The 18,325-nt window shown below is 41.8% G+C and overlaps 1 long non-coding RNA gene across 1 annotated transcript; it reads right to left on the reverse strand.

Moving 5' to 3' along the window:
* Positions 1–12,011: 12,011 nt before the first annotated feature.
* Positions 12,012–17,565, reverse strand: LOC148130240 (uncharacterized). Its single transcript, XR_015750157.1, has 2 exons — positions 17,312–17,565; positions 12,012–12,643 (listed from the first exon to the last, which is right to left on the reverse strand). It is a non-coding gene; the product is annotated as an uncharacterized LOC148130240 (long non-coding RNA).
* Positions 17,566–18,325: the final 760 nt, after the last annotated feature.

An 18,325-nucleotide genomic window follows, 5' to 3' on the forward strand; every position in this document is an offset into this window, starting at 1 on the left:
AGTCTTCGACTTATGATCACAATTCGAGCCCAAAATTTATGTTGAGAGATGAGATTTGTTAAGTGAGTTTTGCTCCATTTTACGTCCTTTCCTGCCTCTTTTGTTCAATGAATCACTGCAGTTGTTAAGTTAGTAATGTTATGTATTTAGCACTTGACAGCAGTTCTCCTTCTGGTCCGCTGCCTGAGCGGGAGCGCCGAACGCTCCCATTGGCTGATGCCGTTTGACAGCCGGCTATAAAAGGGAGCTGTCAAAGCGGCATCAGCTGTCGCCGCCAGCTGGCTGTCAGATTGCATCTGAAGCCGCGGCGACCCTTTATTCCCTGAATAAAGCTGTTAGCGTTATCCTGGCTCCGTCTCCCTTCTGTAACCGCCGCTCTACAACACTGGCGACGAAGGCGGGATGCAGTAAAGCGTCCAGGCGAAACAATTGAGCCGAAGTCACACAGAGAAAGAGCTGAAGCCGCTAATTACCGAGTGAAGTCACCGCCGCCGGCGCTCTCCAAAAGAGCGCGAACTTCAAAGCTCCGAAGCTGAGGAGCGAACGCCGCTGACAGGCGCTGCTGAAACGCTTTTTTAAAAGCGACCGCTGAATTTTTCCTCACCTAGCACACCCACGGTTATCGCTCAAATGGCATCTACGCCCGACCTTCCCACATTTCCAGCCCGGAACAGAGACTTGGGAATCCTACATTAATAGATTTGAATGTTTTTAAACGCTATAGACTTGTCTAGGGCTACAGACCTGAGGAAAAGGTCTTATTTTTAAGTTTTTGTGGGGCTACAGTTTTTGACACTGCCTCAGCATTAGTGTCACCACGACCTATTAAGTCTATCCCCTGGGAAGAGCTGAAGGATATTCTAGCCAACCATTATTCCCCCAAACCCTCTCAGATAGCTAGGAGGCTAGCTTTTAGGAGAAGGGTTCAAGCTGAGGAGAAACCATAAGCCAATATATGGCAGCTTTAAGATCTGCTGCCATCCACTGTGGGTTCAGGGACTACCTTGATGATATGCTACTTGACCAAGTTGTGGGGGGTTAGAGATCTAAAGCTGCAACGTGGGTTATTAGCCAAGAAAGATCTCAACCTAGCCCTAGCCCTAGAAGAAGCTCAAGCTGCTGAGCTATCAGAAGTGTCTGCAGCTGAGATTCAAGGTACTTCCATTAGACAAGGGACGGCTACAGTCCACTACGATGAAGCCTCCCAGGAGGAAATAGAGGAGCCATTAGAAATAAATCGCCTCACACGCCTAGAGCACCTTTAGCTCCACCAAGGAGAAACAACAGCCAGTTCACCAAACAACAATCCCCTTGTTTGAGTTGTGGGGAAACCATCCTAGAGCCAAGTGCAGATTCAGAAATGCTATTTGTCTGAACTGCCAGATGCAAGGGCATATAGCCAGAGTTTGTCAAGCTGAACAAGCCCCTGTCCCAAGATCCCGAACCTCTGCCTCTTTCCAAAGGCAAGTAAAAAGCTGCTACACTTGTTATCACGCAGGCAGCGTCTCCACTAACCCTAACAAAATAAGCGTTTCTCTTCTTTTAGAAGGTAAACCCTGCCATATGGAGGTGGACACGGGTCAACCCTCTCCATCATTGCATGGTCCACGTTAAAGAAGATGCTGCCTTCGTTCCCAAGGAGGAAGCTGACCACCTGCCACCTGAATCTTCGGGACTACCAGGGAAGGAACATCCCGTCCTGGGTAAGGGAAGATTCCTTATTCAATTCCAAAACTTTAGAGGTTACTTGCCACTGGTAGTTGTTGATGGTGCCCTGCCTAGTCTGCTAGGACTGGATTGGTTCCCTGCCCTGGGGCTTAGCATAACAGGGATTCACACTGTCAGAAACTCTGAAGTTGATGCCCTTTTTACGACTACGCTGATGTCTTCAGCAGTGACCTGGGCTGTTATACAGGCACCCCCATATCCTTCAATGTGGGTCCACAAGCCACCCCAGTCCGTTTGAAACCTCGAAGAGTTCCCTTTGCCGTTAGGCCCAAATTAGACGCGGAGCTGGACAAACTCATAAATCAAGGAGTTTTAGAACAGGTAGACTTTGCAAGGTGGGAGACACCCATAGTTACACCTTTAAAAAGGATGGCAGTGTAAGAATTTGCGCGGACTATAAGACGTCCATCAACCGTTTCCTTCAAGTTAGCACATACCCAGTACCGGTTATTCAACACCTGCTTCACACATTTGAGCCAGGCCTAATCTTTGCTAAATTGGACATGTCCCAGGCATACCAACAATTCCCTGTGGACCAACAAACAGCTGACCTTCAAACCATAGTAACACACAGGGGTGCGTTTAGATGTAAGCGTTTACAGTTTGGGGTCAGCGTAGCCCCTGGCATATTCCAATCACTCATGGAAAGAATCCTCCAGGGCCTACCGGGGTGGTCCCATACTTTGATGACATATTAGTATCAGCCTCCAGCAAGTCACAGTTGTTACTCAGGGTTAGGTCTGTTCTTGACAGGTTTAGACTAAATGGGCTCAAATTGAAAAAAGAAAAATGCACCATAGCTACCAGTCAAGTAGACTTCCTGGGTTATCGAATTGATTCCTCGGAATTCACCCTATTGAAAGCAAAGTCAAAGCCATTCACGATGCACCCACACCTTCTAACAAGGTAGAACTACAGGCCTTTTTAGGGCTTTTAAACTTCTATGCTTCCTTCTTACCCCACAAAGCCTCTGTAGCTGAGCCCCTGCATAGGCTCCTAAACAAGAATGTTCCCTGGCACTGGGGGCAGGTAGAAGCCAACGCTTTCCGAGCAGTGAAGTCCCTCTTGACTTCAAACGCAGTTCTGGTGCAATTTAACAAGGACTTGCCCCTAGTACTCGCAGCTGATGCCTCACCTTTTGGGATAGGAGCAGTTCTAAGCCACAGACTTTCAAATGGATCAGAGGCACCCATTGCCTACTTTTCTAGGACATTCTCTCCTGCTGAGAGAAACTACAGCCAGATAGATAAGGAGGCTTTGGCTGCTGTAGCTGCTGTAAAAAGTTCCATGAGTTTCTCTATGGCCATTATTTTGAACTGGTCACAGACCACAAACCGCTTTTAGGACTGTTAGCTGGAGACAAGCAAACCCCACAGGTACTTTCCCCAAGAATGACCAGATGGACTCTTTTTTGGCCGCTTATTCATATACCTTGATCCATCGCCCGGAATAAACCTGAGCCACGCAGATGCCCTCAGCAGATGCCCCCTGCCTACGCCAGTCGAGGACCCAGCTCCCATCCACGCAATCTTCGAGTGCACGGGACTGGACCTCCCAGTTTCAGCTGGGGATGTTGCTGCACACTCAAAAAAGATCCGTTGATTTCGCAAGTCCTGGACTGGGTGGGAAGGGGTGGCCGGATATACAATTTGCCCCTGAGCTAATTCCCTTTAGAACCCGCAAGCAGGAGTTGTCAGAAATTCAGGGCTGCCTGTTGTGGGGGACAAGGGTAGTCATTCCTGCCTCATTGCAAGAACCAGTTCTAAGGGCACTGCACGTGGGACATCCGGGCATGGTGAGGATGAAGGCCTTGGCCGAAGCTACGTTTGGTGGCCTGGACTAGATGCCCAAATTACCAGTTGGGTCAACGCATGCCAGGCCTGCCAGGCGACAAGGGCAGCTCCACCCACAGCCACACCCACCAGGTGGGAGGACGCGGGGCACCCTGGGCCAGGGTTCACATTGACCTAGCAGGTCCCATGATGGGAAAGACTTTCTTGGTGGTTGTGGACTCATTTTCTAAATGGACCGAAGTGGCCATGCTGACTTCCACCACAACACAAGCCATCACGAGGGTTCTGACCCAGCTGTTTGCTACGCATGGACTGCCAGACACCCTGGTGTCAGACAACGGGCCTCAGTTCAGCTCAAGCGAGTTTGCCATTTTCGCAGCCAACCTTGGCATCAGACACGCACTCACAGCACCCTTTCACCCTGCTAGTAATGGGTTGGCCGAGAGGGCCGTTAGATCAGCCAAGGAGGTTTTAGCCAAGCTGAGCATGGCAGACTGGCACTCCAAGTTATCCACCTACCTGCTCACACAGCATGCCACACCATGCCCGACCACCAACAAGTCACCTGCTGAACTTTTAATGGGCAGGCGACTCAGGACAACCCTGGACAGGTTGCACCCTACTACGCCTCCAGCACACCCCTGGCATCTGACAGCCATGCCAGGGTTTTGCCTGCAGGACCTGGTGTATGCCAGGAACTATGCAGGGCAACCATTATGGCTGCCAGGGCGGGTAGTTTCTGTTACAGGGCCCAGGTCTTACAAAGTCCTCCTGGAAGATGGGAGAACCTGGAGAAGGCACATCGACCAACTCCGGAGACGCTGGACCTCGCCCGCCGCCGAGCCTAGGCAACCCGCCGCCGAACTACCCGGTCTACTCACCGCCTGCCGCAGCCGCCCGCAGCACTACCCGGTCTACCAGAGGCCCGACTTTCCAGCCAACCATCCACCGCGCGTAGACTTACCAGAGCAGCCGCCAGATGACAGGTCCGGAACAGCCATCGACCCTCCACAGACGCCTGGCACCGCAGAAGGCAAGAAGGACTGTGCTGCAGCCGCCCAGCCTCCAGAGCCGCGAAGGTCCGGTCGTGAGCGAAGACCGCCATTACGATTTATGGACGGGCGCATGCGCGCGACCAGGGGAAGGAGTGTTATGTATTTAGCACTTGACAGCAGTTCTCCTTCTGGTCCGCTGCCTGAGCGGGGCGCCGACGCTCCCATTGGCTGATGCCGTTTGACAGCCGGCTATAAAGGGAGCTGTCAAAGCGGCATCAGCTGTCGCCGCCAGCTGGCTGTCAGATTGCATCTGAAGCCGCGGCGACCCTTTATTCCCTGAATAAAGCTGTTAGCGTTATCCTGGCTCCGTCTCCCTTCTGTAACCGCCGCTCTACAACAAGTAACATGGTCGTTAAATGAATCTGGCTTCCCTATTGATTTTGCTTGTCAGAAGGTCACAAAAGGTGATCAAATGACCCCAGGACCCTGCAATGGTCATAAGTATGAACCAATTGTCAAGCGTCTGAATGTAAATCACATGACCATGTGGATGCTGCAATGGTCATAAGTCACTTTTTCAGTGCTGTTGTAACTCTGAATGGTCACTAAATGAATTGTAAGTTGAGGACTATCTGTAGAAGGGTCAGTGTCCTATGTTAAAAATGAACTGGGCTTGGCTAGTCTAGTAAAGAGAAGGACCAGGGCAGGCATGATAGCGGTCTTCCAATATTTGAGGGGCTGCCACAGGGAGGAAGGGGTCAAGCTATTTTCTAAAGTGCCTGTAAGCCAGACAAGAAATAATGGATGGAAACTGAACAAGGAGAGATTTAACCTGGAAATAAGGAGAAACTTTCTGACAGTGAGAACAATCAACCAATGGAACAGAAGTTGCCCTCGGAAGTTGTGGGAGCGCCATCACTTGAGACTTTCAAGAAGAGATTGGACTGCCATTTGTCAGAAATGATGTAGGGTCTCCCGCTTGGGTGGTGGTGGGGGTTGGACTAGATGACCTACAAGGTCCCTTCCAACTCTGATTATCTGTTATCTGTTAAATAAATAGGGGCAAGAAGAAAAGGAATGGGTTCGTAGGAAGTGGTTGTGTTCCTGATGAAAAAGCAGTTTTGAATTACTACTCTTTTAAGTCATACAATCCCCCACAGACATTTTTCTTGAATTTCCACATGCCAGAAATTGAATGTGCAGCTTTTCAAGTCAACAACAGTATCTGCAGCAGCTTCACTATAAAAGAATCAGAAGAGAATCAGAAGAAAGACAGGGCAGAAAGAGGCAAGGAAAGAGCAGGGGCGGCTTTGGCGAAACCAGGAAGAGGGGAGTGGTAACTGGAACTATGTACAAACACAGGGGGACAGAGAGAATTTGACAAAAATAGGACAGTCACAGTGAATTTTGTCAAAAGGGCCGAGGAGAGAACAATGTTGGGGAGCTGCAAGTAATCAGTGGATTGACCAGTAGCATTTATAAGTACTTTGGTGCAGCCCTCAGGCTCCAAGAGAGCCTATGGATTTTATTAGGCCTTATGGACAGAAGAGGACGTGACAAGAATCTGGTCTTTCTGCAAAGACTGATAAGCCTTGGATTCCCACTAAATAGAAGTGAGTGCACTGTCTGCACTAAAGTCCTTCAGGTCATTACTATCTCTATCACATCCCGGCTTTAAAAAAAATCTAGATGGCCGCTACTTGGCAGCAAAGAATTGTAGAAAACTCTTTGCTGTGATGTCATCGTTTCTGCAATTTTTTGCAGCCCTGACCTGGTAGCCCTGATGCTATTGCTGAGCCTGGATCCTGAGGGTTAGTCTAGCACAGGGGTGTCAAACACAAGGCCCAGGGACCAGATCTGGCCCTCAGAGTGTTTAGGTCTGGCCTGAGGGCTGCTTTGGCAATAGTGAAGGACTGGCCCATGGTGCCTCTGCCAGCAAAAATGGAGCTCGTGGGGGCCGCATACAGCCCTCCCGAGCTCTGTTTTTTCTGGCAGAGGGTTGCAGGAGGCTGTCGCAGCCAAAAACAGAGCTCAGGAGCCCATTTTTACTGGCAGAGCGCTTGGACGCTCCCCAGCACAAGCCACATCATGCTGGCCACGCCCTTACAACATTGCAGCATCCCCGTGGGCACGTGATCAAAACCCAGGCGCTTGGCAACTGATTCACGTTTATGATGGTTGCAGTGTCCCAGAATCTTGTGATCAACTTTTGCAGCCTTCTGACGACCAAAGTCAATGGGGAAGCCAGGTTCACTTAACAACCATGTTATTAACTTAACAATTGCAGTGATTCTCTTAACAACTGTGGCAAGAAAAGTCATAAAATGGGGTAAAACTCACTCAACAAATGTCTCACTTAGCAACAGAAAGTTTGAGCTCAGTTATATGTGTAAGTTGAGGACTACCTGTACCCAGAATATTATTTTATTTCCGTATACTCTACGGAAACAAACCAACTGGTTTTACTAGTCCTGGAAATAATGACAATGGCTTTAATCTGCCCACACTTGTGGGTGATTTATTTTCCATGGCCCTGCTTTCATTTTTGAACCAAAACCAGACAAAGCTTTAACCCGATATAATTATATTCACAGGTGCAGGGGAAGATTTTTTTTAAAAAAACATTAACATAATTTAAATGTATTTATATGTGAGGTTCCTTTGTTCTACTGCTGAAGCTAGGAACAATATCTCAGTTGAGGCATATTCATACAGCCAACAACTTTAGCCAAGTCCTCGCTTTGAGCTGCCAACTTGTATCTCTACCTTAAGTTTTGACTTAGCTCATTGTATTCAACAGGGTTATACCAATTTTATGAGTTAACACAGTAAACATGAACCCAGGTGTTGTTGGGCGCAGGATAAGGCTGCTCCCTACGTACATAAACCATGTTCAAATTGTCAAGTAGCAGCCAATTAAAACTGGGGAAGTCAAACAGCATCTGAATATGCAAAGTAAATCAAAGGATTATAGCAAAAGCTATGTTATCATCTCACCTGTAATATAATTGTCATGCAACCTATAGGTGTAAAGAACTACAGCTAAAGATTACAGAAGTAAAGAAGCTTTTTTGGATGAGAAGCTAAATGTTTTCAAAGAAAAAAAACAAGAACGTCCAGTTGCCTTTTGGAAAAGCATCTTTGGGACAACCATGACCTGGATGATTGAGAATCTCCATAGACATGACCCATCCTTCCTTCCCCCAAAATTTGGCATTAAAAAAAGGGGGGTTAAAAAAAAAAAAATATAAAAAAAAAAAAAAAAAAAAAAAAAAAAAATTATTTTATTTTATTATTTTATTATTGTTTTTTCAAACCAATTTCTCTTCTAATGTGCCAGGGAAGGTGAAAGGTTGGACACCCCTGATTTAAACAGATGCAAACATTCCATAAGCAGCAGAGTTTCAGGAGGAAACACCATCTTTAAATCCATTGCAAGGAAGAGAAAATATTTGAGTCTAGGAAGATTTATTAGACCACAGTAAACATTGGTTAACTGTTACTTGTTCAGTGTAGCTAAATTTTTAGTTCGGCCTGAATATCTTTCTTTGCCTTTCCATTCTCCCCAACTTTTTATGGCTTGTTTATAGATGATTTTATCTTGGGAGAGGAGCAAATATTGACTTGGATTGCTGAAATGCCATGTATGTATCTGAACACTTTTTCATGGCAGTCCTTGCATGATTTAAAATCAGATCTTCACTGGCATGATCCTGTGCCATCTGTGTTGGCAGCTGGCCCAAACTGATCCTGGTTCAGTGGTGGTGTATTTTAAATGGCAGCAAAAGTAGCCCTCTTTTTTTAAAAAAAAAACCATTGAAGTTCTATAGCATTTGTAGGCAGTCGAGTTCCACATTTCCAGAAACTGGAAATTTCACACACCACTGGGACTCCAGATGTGCAAGCAGTTCTTTCAAGGGAAAAGGAAGGTTTAAGGACTCAGCAGCTCATCTTCTGGATGGATGCTTGGCTGACAAATGCATACAAAATGAATAAGGCTTAGAAAGGGAATTTATTTATAAGTTCAACTGTCAACCCTGATTTGAACCTGGTTGAGGCCATCTTCAGGGTTGCCACACAACAGTGGGAGGGGGGAAATAGTTAGATGGGATGTTGTAGCCAAAACAATAAAGTTTTCCTGTGGGAACCAAGGACATTCTCACAGGTGGCTGGCCAGGGGAGGAACCGGTAACCCAGAAACCAGCCAGCTCCTGGATTGGACAGCGTGACCAGTGACTTGGGGAAAGGGGAATTAATTAGGCGAAAGCCACGGGAAAATTCAGAGTCAGCTTTCACCAGTCTGTGCCAATATGATGTACCCAATAAACTGGTCTTTGAGGAACGTGAGTGCCACGGATTTTGTTTTCTATGGGTGCATTGCTTGGAACCCTGACATCAACTTTTATGGAGACCAAATCTGATATCAAACATTAAGTCCCTTTTACATGGAATGAGGCGGCTAATATCTTGTGACAAGCAGGCCTTCTTTATTCTTTGTTCTGGGGCATGCAGATTTTGAAGAACATTGTGAATTGCCATCAATGTGCTTCTGAAGAACTAAGGAATAGAAATTGGGGCGGTATGACATTGCTCATTAGACTTGCATTCTTCAGCAGTCACAAGTTTCAACACTGTACTGGCTGTAATTTATGTAGATGAAATCAGTCCTCAAGGTTTTCCAACCTGGATATCTAGAGGAGTCAGAAAGATATAAAATAGCAGACAGCTTGTTGACCCAATACCAATTGTTGGTGGAAAATTATTAAATAGTTGAGCTGTGCTTAATTATTAAAATGCTTTAAATTTTGGACCTTTGCAGAAACAATGGTTGTGAAAATAAGGCTTTGTGTTGATGATTTAAATGACTGGTTTAGGTTTATGCAAGTATAGCATTCAATGCAGTTTTAAATAAAAAACTAGCTATGTTTTAAAGGGATGGCTCGCTGATGCCACTGGCTACCCAGATTCATATTAATATTCCCTATTGTGCCAATCAGACATCCTTTCAGGTTATTTTAATCAAAAATAATAGAAAAATTGAAGTGTAAGTTCCACCTTCCAGCCTTATATTTATTTCCAAGAATACATTGAACCAAAGATTGTGCTAACAATGCCTTTTCTTTGTAGCTTTTTGGTTTTTCTTTTTGTTTTTAGCTGTCATTTTCACTGTATTTCCAAAGAATTCCTTAGGATTTATCCCAGTTTGCTACAAATTCATGAAAAGCTAAACAGCCTAGAATTTCTTTGAGTGTTTGGGGAGAGATACTTAATTAAGATTGATTTAATTCTGATCTTGATTTATATGTAGAAAGGCCTTCTGCATGTATTCCCCAGTTTTAAACAAGTGGATAGAATATTTAAAATAATAATAAATTAAAGACATCTTTTCAGCAAATTTCAATTACCTGTAGGAGAAGGTGAGCTAACTTACTACATTTTTCAGATGTCAAGAGTTGGGATATCTATCTTTGGTTACAGGTAGAATCAAGGACCTTCAGACTTAATTCTTTCTTAAGTTGACCTGGAATTACTATTGGTCTCTGTGCTGTCCAGGCAGTTTATAGTTAATTGGGAATTGGGATAGTTAGGAATTGGGAACTGTCCCCTTAAGGGAATGCATCATGGTAAATGTAGTTAAGGTATCCTGGGAAATGTAGTCCATGTCATGTGGTCACATCTGTAATCCTGATTGGTCACTGAATTGACCCTTGGTGGGTTGGGGAAGGTTCCTTCACTCTTGCCTAGACCCCAGCAGCATGCTGGTGCCTCACCCCCTTGCTCCTTCATTATGGGGATGAAACGAGCACTATCCTTTTACACTATGAATTCAGCTATGCAAAAATTTGGACATTGAGATGAATCTTGACGTAACCATGAGTTATATATGAGGATACCTGATGAACCAATAAAGAAACTTTGTATGGAAGCCTTTGTAGAGTTTAATCTGTCTGCCTTTATAGTCAGCTAGTAATTAAAGGACAGAACAGTCTCTCTACAAATCCTGGCAGATATTGTTCACTGTTCATGCAACAGTCAATTTTATGAGCCACAGTTGGTGCGGTGGTTAGAGTGCAGTACTTCTGCTGTCTACTGGCCACCTGCAATTTGGCAGTTCGAATCTCATGAGACAACATTGACTCAACCTTCCATCCATCCAAGGTGGATAAAATGAGGACCCAGATTGTTGGGGGAAATATGCTGACTCTGTAAACTGCTTAGAGAGGGCTGGAAAGCACTGTGAAGTGGTATATAAATCTAAATGGCGTTGCTATTGCTATTATAGCTGCATTTAATACTACAGGTTATGTAGGGAAAAAAATGGGTTGCAGATATAATTTTGACATTTCTACCCCATAATAAACTTACATTAGAGAATAGCCACAATTTACTGGTAAGTAAATTTGTTTCTGGAACGAATGAGACCTGATTAATGATTAATTTGGATCACCTCAAAGAGCCCATTGTCCACACAATTTACAACTGCTCAGTTATTTCTGTATCCCAATGTAAATTAAGGGAGAATGTAGTAATCTCCAGGTTTGGAAGAGGGAACATTTCAGATAACATCAAGGTCACACTTGCTTAAATCATCAGCCAAGGCGGTTATCTGGCTGTTCAGAATTCAGCCCAGCACCTGTTCATGTACCACACAGTTCTGTTAAGAATTTTTAATAGAAAGACTTTGCTACAGGGTGTGTCTCAAAACTGGACTTTTGAACAGTCTAAGGGAACAAGCTTTGTCTTGATTCTGTTGTTGGCACATCCGCTCTGAACAGTGTAACACAAGCCAGCAACCTGTGCAATGACCCCAGATTCACAACTTGTTTTATCCACTTATTTCTTTTTTTGAATACTGGTCTGCTTCCAAGTCTTGCTTATATTCTTCAAACTGTCTGCACAGACAGACCAATATATCAATGCCAAATTTCCCCAAATATATTAACTGGATGCTGGTAAAACTATGTTTTATAGGTATACTTCAATGCAAAAATATGAGGCTTTTTTTCCCAAACAGGAAAGACAAATAAAACTGTCTCCTTCAGCAATAAGGAAAAGATAAACCTTGTATAAATTCAGTTAAATTCCGGTTTAGAATAATAAAAATCTCCCTAAGGGCCTAGGGATATAGCAACATCTGTACTCACCCTAGCTGGGAATTTATTAGAAAACTACTTGAGTGTCTGTTTATTCTTGGAATGCAATATCGCATTTTGTGTTATGAGCTCATTTTTCTGCATTGTGTATTCATGGGTTTTGTGCTCAGAAATATAACCATAATGACCCATTCATCCATATTTGATGATCAAAAATGATTCTTCCTGTGTATAAACCTATATGTAAGAGATTTCACTGACATGGCTGGCTAAAATTCATGCAATAAGAACTGCAGGCTGGGTTTAAACTAGACCCAACTGTTTTGCATTATGTTTCAACAGAATACTTGAACAGAATTCACAGTTGTTGCTGTTTACTTTGTTAAAAAAATACAAAATAGAAAATACTTAATACTTTATTCTTGGAGGAAAGAAAACCTAGTTACAAAAGTATGCTAGAATCACACTTTCTGCTAATTTATTATTTATTTTAATTTTAATTCCACAAGTCATAATGTGGGTGATTGTGGTTCACAACCTTAATTTATAAAGCACAGTCTACCAGGCAATGGCCGAGTACACACATCACACTGATACACAAATCACATTATGGTATGTTGTTGTTACTTGTAAAGTCATGTCCGACCCATCGCGACCCCATGGACAACGTTCCTCCAGGCCTTCCTGTCCTCTACCATCTTCTGGAGTCCATTTAAGCTCACGCCGACTGCTTCAGTGACTCCATCCAGCCACCTCATTCTCTATCGTCCCCTTCTTCTATTGCCCTCAATCATTCCCAACATTAGTCTCTTCTCCAGTGAGTCCTTCCTTCTCATTAGGTGGCCAAAGTATTTGAGTTTTATCTTCAGGATCTGGCCTTCTAAAGAGCAGTCAGGGTTGATCTCCTCTAGGACTGACTGGTTGGATGGCCTTGCAGTCCAAGGGACTCGCAGAAGTCTTCTCCAGCAAAAGGCCTCAATTCTTTGGCGCTCAGCCTTACTTATGGTCCAACTTTCACAGCCATACATTGCAACTGGGAAAACATAAAATTATTTATTTTTATTTATTTATTTATTTATTTATGTATTTATTTATTTGATTTGCCAATTGTTTACAAGATAATAAGTATAAGTGTATACATAGTTGTGAATACATGAAATGGGTACATATAAGAAAAATAAAAGAATAAGAGAAACAATAGGACAGGGACGGTAGGCACGTTGGTGCGCTTATGCACGCCCCCTACAGACCTCTTAGGAAAGGGGTGAGGTCAATAGTAGACAGTCTAAGGTTAAAGTTTTTGGGGTTTGGGGAAGAAACTACAGAGTCGGGTAGAGTATTCCAGACATTGACCACTCTATTGCTGAAGTCGTGTTTCCTGCAATCAAGTGCGGTTAACTTTGAGTTTGTATCTATTGTGTGCTCTTGTGTTGTTATGGTTGAAGCTGAAGTATTCATTGACAGGTAGGACATTGCAATGTATGATTTTGTATACCATGCTTAAATCAGACCGAAGACGGCGTAATTCAAGGTTTTCTAGTTCTAGAATTTCAAGTCTGGTGGCATAAGGTATTCTACAACGAGTAGAGGAGTGGAGATTATATTTTATGCTATATAAAAACATAAAATTATGGTATAGTAGAGGTTATGAGTTCAGGTTTTGTGCATGTGCACATGACTGAGAGAGAAAAAGGTATTTATATATTGCACTTTGGAGTCATCGATCTTCTAGTATCATGCCTAGATGTCCCTCAACTAGGTATCTTTACAGATCTCTTTTAAAGACAGTGGGGGGGGGGGGGGAGAAAATTGCCATATCTTTCTACAATCTGGTACTCCTGTAATGTGTTAGAGCAATACTTTTCATAATTCCCACCCTGTATGGTTAATTATTGGACAACTTGAGGCCTGGACCTCGATGACATAACGCCTCCAAACCCATCTCTTGCAATATTCAGAAACCCTCCAGCCAATGTTGCAGAAAATTCTCTCCATCTCAAGAAGGGAAACTCAGAATCCACATAGTGTAAGACTTGAAATCAGTTCAACATTGAGAATCCCAAATCATGAAGTCAGAAAGTAGCCCCACCCACTATGAATTGTCACTGCTATCAATCTCTACCCAAAAGGCTGTCCACTTCTTATAACTTCTCCCCGCTTTTCACTCTTCTTAATTCTATTTTATTTATTTCATCTTAGTTTAAATCATTACACTTGTATCTTTTGTCCATTCTTTTCCAATTATCCATTTATCTCATTCCCTATAGTGAAAAAAAAAAAGGTTTCTCCTGAAATCACTAATCGAAGTATGATGCCTTTCTATCGCTCCCCTAGATTAACATTTAAAATAACACCTGGTTCCCCATCTGATTCTGCTTAGTACATTTTATCTACTAATTTTTAAGAGAAAGAAAAAATAGTAAATCTATAAAGTAATTAAATACATAATTAAATATTAAATCTTGTAACATTCCAATTATCTATTTCAAATACAAATGCTGCAATAATAAGTTTATACTAACATCAACACAATAGTCAATTAAACTCTATACTTAAACCAAGTATTTTAAACATTCCCTTTAATATTTTATTAAATCTTAAAATCTATCATTATTAAGCATTTTAATGTTTTAATCTTTATTTAGATCTTATAAAATTCTAATTTTCTATTTCTAATACAGATACTACAATACTATCTTATGTACCTTGCAGAATCCTTTTTTTTAAAAAAAAAGAAAAAAAATATACATTACCCTTTATCCCTAAAAATTTTTTTCTTTTTCCCGTCTTGTTTCATACCTTTATGGCTTTTTTCCCTCTTTTCCCTTCCTTTCTTATCCCACCTGGTCTTTTTAACCCGCCCCCTCCTAACCTCCGCCTTTTTAGCTTCCCCTCTCTGTTGAATTTCTCTTTTCTTTTGCTTTCTAACATTGTATTGATTTTGCATCTTATTTTTCTCTTTCTTGGGTGTTTTTTTTAGGTCTTAAGTCCTTCATTTTCCTTCCTCTCTTTCTCCTTTCTTTCTTAATCAAACTTTTGGATTCATTAAAGATGGCTTCTTCTTCTTCTTCTTCTTCTTCTTCTTCTTCTTCTTCTTCTTCTTCTTCTTCTTCTTCTTCTTCTTCTTCTTCTTCTTCTTCTTCTGCTTCCTCCATCAGTTGTTGTGTTTGCTGATAAATAGCAAGCGCCATTTCTAAAAAGCGAAGTTTCTCTCAAAGCGTCCTTGCCTTCTTTCTTTATTTTTCCATATTCCTCTCTTAGTTCATCAACGGATAAAGCCATTATAAACCTTTTCTTCTTCTTTTTTTCCTCCTCTTCTTCTTCTTAAAACAGCCAAGATATTTCAAAGCTTAAAACAATTCCCCAAAGTCCCAGAGTCATCAAGCAGTCCAAACAGAGCACAAAGTTCTTCCCTTCACACTTTTTCTTCCTGGGGTAATATCAATTGGAAAAAAAAAACCAGTCTGTATTTTAAAGCCTTATTGCAATTAACTTCTGGTCTCAAAGTCTTCCAGGCATTTCCTCCAACAAGATCTTAATATAAATTTTTCTTTTGTCCTCTCCATTCCCACTTGTAACAAAGAGCTTTAAATTTTTACCTTCTATAAGAAAGCAGGTTTTTCAATGTCCATTTGTTAATTCCATAGGGAAGGAGAGTAAACTTTCTCTTTCAACACTTTCATTCGCCGCTTATAAATCTCCTCTGGAAACAAAGTATCGTTCAAAAAAATCAAGGTTTTCAGGATGTTGAATGCATCTTAAGATCCCGGTTCAGCCAAAGAACTTTCACTTCAAAACTTTCTCCTTCTTCCTCCAGCACGATCTTGTCCAGCTGCCGGCTTCTTTGTGGCGGCCATTACTGACCGCCGCTCCACCGCCTTGAGAAAAGGGGGTTATCCTGTCCGGATCCCCCCTATCTTCGGCTGCCTCTATGGGGCAGCCTTATCCTCCAAACCCATCAGGATTGGAGGCACCGACAGCTAGCGCAACAGGGATCGCGCAGGATCGCGAATCCCTGCCGCCGCCGAAGCCTGGCAAACCGGAAGCCCAGCTGTCCACTTCTTATTAAAAAAATAGCCACTGTAAAACTTTGTTATAGCAAAAACCAGTATTCAGCATTCATTTAAAAACAGTAGAATTCATAGGAAAAGGTGCCTGTTGCCAAAAATTTTAGAGGTTGGCAATAGGTAAATATTTCCAGGGGTCACCATAGCCATGGAAAATCAATAAAGATGACATGTATACCTTTAATATTTAAAAGTTCTATCCTTTGAGCAACAAAATGCCTTCTAGTATTTCACAGAAATCATGGTCATGAAAAATGTGGTTTAAAAAAAACACCTGGTACAGTATTAGCCAACTCAGCATGTGGCAAATTAAAATAAAGAATTGTATCTCATTGATGGATTCACCATTTGAAACAAGAGATGTACTCTGGGCAGCAACTAACCCTACTCTGAAGAATGGTGTAAATATTTCACTAAAAGTGCCAACTCAGAATTTAAATTGTTTTCATTTTAGAACTACAAAGCTTCTTAAGGGATTAGCCAGTGGCAAACATGGGTTATATTTAATTATTCATTGCACTTAGTTACATGCATTTAATCAAATTAAATTTGGAGCCTGCATATTTATCTCCATCTGTTTCCATCCATCCTGGAACATGACTTTTCACACATGACTATTCTATTCTAAAGTAACAAAAGTAATAATTGGCAGACTGCTAAGAGCCTCTGTGGAGTTAGTGGAACAAAATGTGTTATAAATAAATAAGGATGAGAGTTTGTTAAGTATTCCCATTATTTCTTAGGTAGTTCTTTTCTCTTTCATTAGGTTATCAGTCTAAAACATTAGAAATAAGTAGAAATGATCTACATTCATAATCATTTAAGAAAGTTCCCCCTAACTTTCCGAGGAGGAAAGAGAACACATAAAATTTCATTAATTAGAAAATTAAAGAAATAAGGAAATCTACAGCATAAAATAGTGTTTTCAATCGAAGCAACTTTTAGATCTGTGATCTTCATTTCCCAGAATCCCCTGGCCAACATGCTGGCCAGGGAATTCTGGTAGACGAAGTCCAACATTTTAAAGTTATCAAGGTGGAGAAATCCTGGTATAAAGAGATAGTCATAGGTACTAACATGGAGTTACTCAAAATTCAGCTTCTTATCTGATCTAGACAGAACAAACTATAAAAGTGTTTTGTGGGTCATTTTACTGCCCCAAATCTGATTTTGTTGTTTAAGGACTATTGCAAAACTACTTTTTACAAAACTGCCTTTTCAGGATTTGTTGCCCAGATTGAGATGGCTTTTTATACGGTTATTTTTTAAAGTTTTTGAAATATGTTTTACTTCTTAAGGTGGGTGACTGAAGTCACTGCTCTTAACAAAAGGTTTTATCTTCACATTTGCATGTATCAACTTTTCTTCAAAGAAAGATTTTACCCTTTGCATCCAAAATGAAAATATGGCAACAGAGTTAATCCCAAGATCTATTTTTCTTTTTTATGACTTTTTTTTAAAAAGGGAAATCTTATCCTTCTGCGCACATGATTCAGACTTTACTATTATCAATAGAATGGCCCTAAATCCAGTCAATGAAGCTAACTTGAATATGTTCTAATATATATTTTTATTTATTAGCTATGAGCTTTCAGATTGTTTCAGATCTCACATATATCAGCCAGGTCATGTACCTGAAAATGCCAGGTAGTCCCAATAATGTTGACATTAGACATTCTTATCCAGTCCCTAAAATGACAATCTTTCCTCTGGTATCTGCAATATAGAATTAAAAATATTGTTTTTCTTCATCACTGTCATAAAGAATTGCCTAGATTCATATTTTGCATTGAGACATCCATGGTATGATATTCCTCTTGTTGACTATTCCTCTTAAGGATCATTTGTGAAAGCTAGGAGTTGAAACCTCCAGTTTTTGATGGTTCATTTCCTATGTCTTTGGTAGAAAATATTATTGGGAGATTCACTTCTTAGCAAATTTCATGAAGATTCCTACAATATTTTATCTTGCAATTTAACATCTGGATAGGAATTATTTAATTACAGTGGGCACGAGTACATGCAAATAGAATTAGGGCATCTTGGAACAAGCTTTACATGAACCAAGTAGGTGATTTAGCTGCAGAAAAAGGCAAATGCAAACCTAGGATGTATTAACAGAAATATATTAAGATCAAAATAAGTCAATATTCCTCTCTGTTCTGTTAGTGAGATCTACAGTACAGTATAATGCATCTGGTATTGGACACCAGACTTTAGGAAGGACATTAACAAACTGGAGTGTGAGCAGACGACCCAATCAAAATGATAAGGAACCTGGAAGGAGAAATAATTCAGGAACAATTAGAGATATTGAGTATGTTTAGCCTGGAAAAAAAGCAGGGTCTCGCTATATTGAATGAGGACTGCGTCAGACGTTAGTAGGTTTTTGGTCTGTTGGAATGCGTTTTCCTCCCACTTCCCCCAAGTCCAGGTGGCTGTTTTGTCCAACAGCCTATGCAAAGGTTCCGCCGCAGTCGCCTTTTGGGGTAGGAAAACTTTATAAAAATTAATAAGTCCCAAAAACGCCTGCAGTTCCGCTTTGTTTTTTGGTCTAGGGGCTTCCTTGATGGCTCTGAGTTTTTTTTCGGTGGGGTGGATCCCGTGCTTGTCTAGAAGATACCCCAGGAATTTGACCCTCGGTGCAG

The sequence above is a fragment of the Notechis scutatus genome, chromosome 6 (genome assembly GCF_049901735.1).
Source record: "Notechis scutatus isolate UNSWTSFEM ecotype Mainland chromosome 6, rNotScu1.2, whole genome shotgun sequence".
NCBI classification, from domain to species: domain Eukaryota; kingdom Metazoa; phylum Chordata; class Lepidosauria; order Squamata; family Elapidae; genus Notechis; species Notechis scutatus.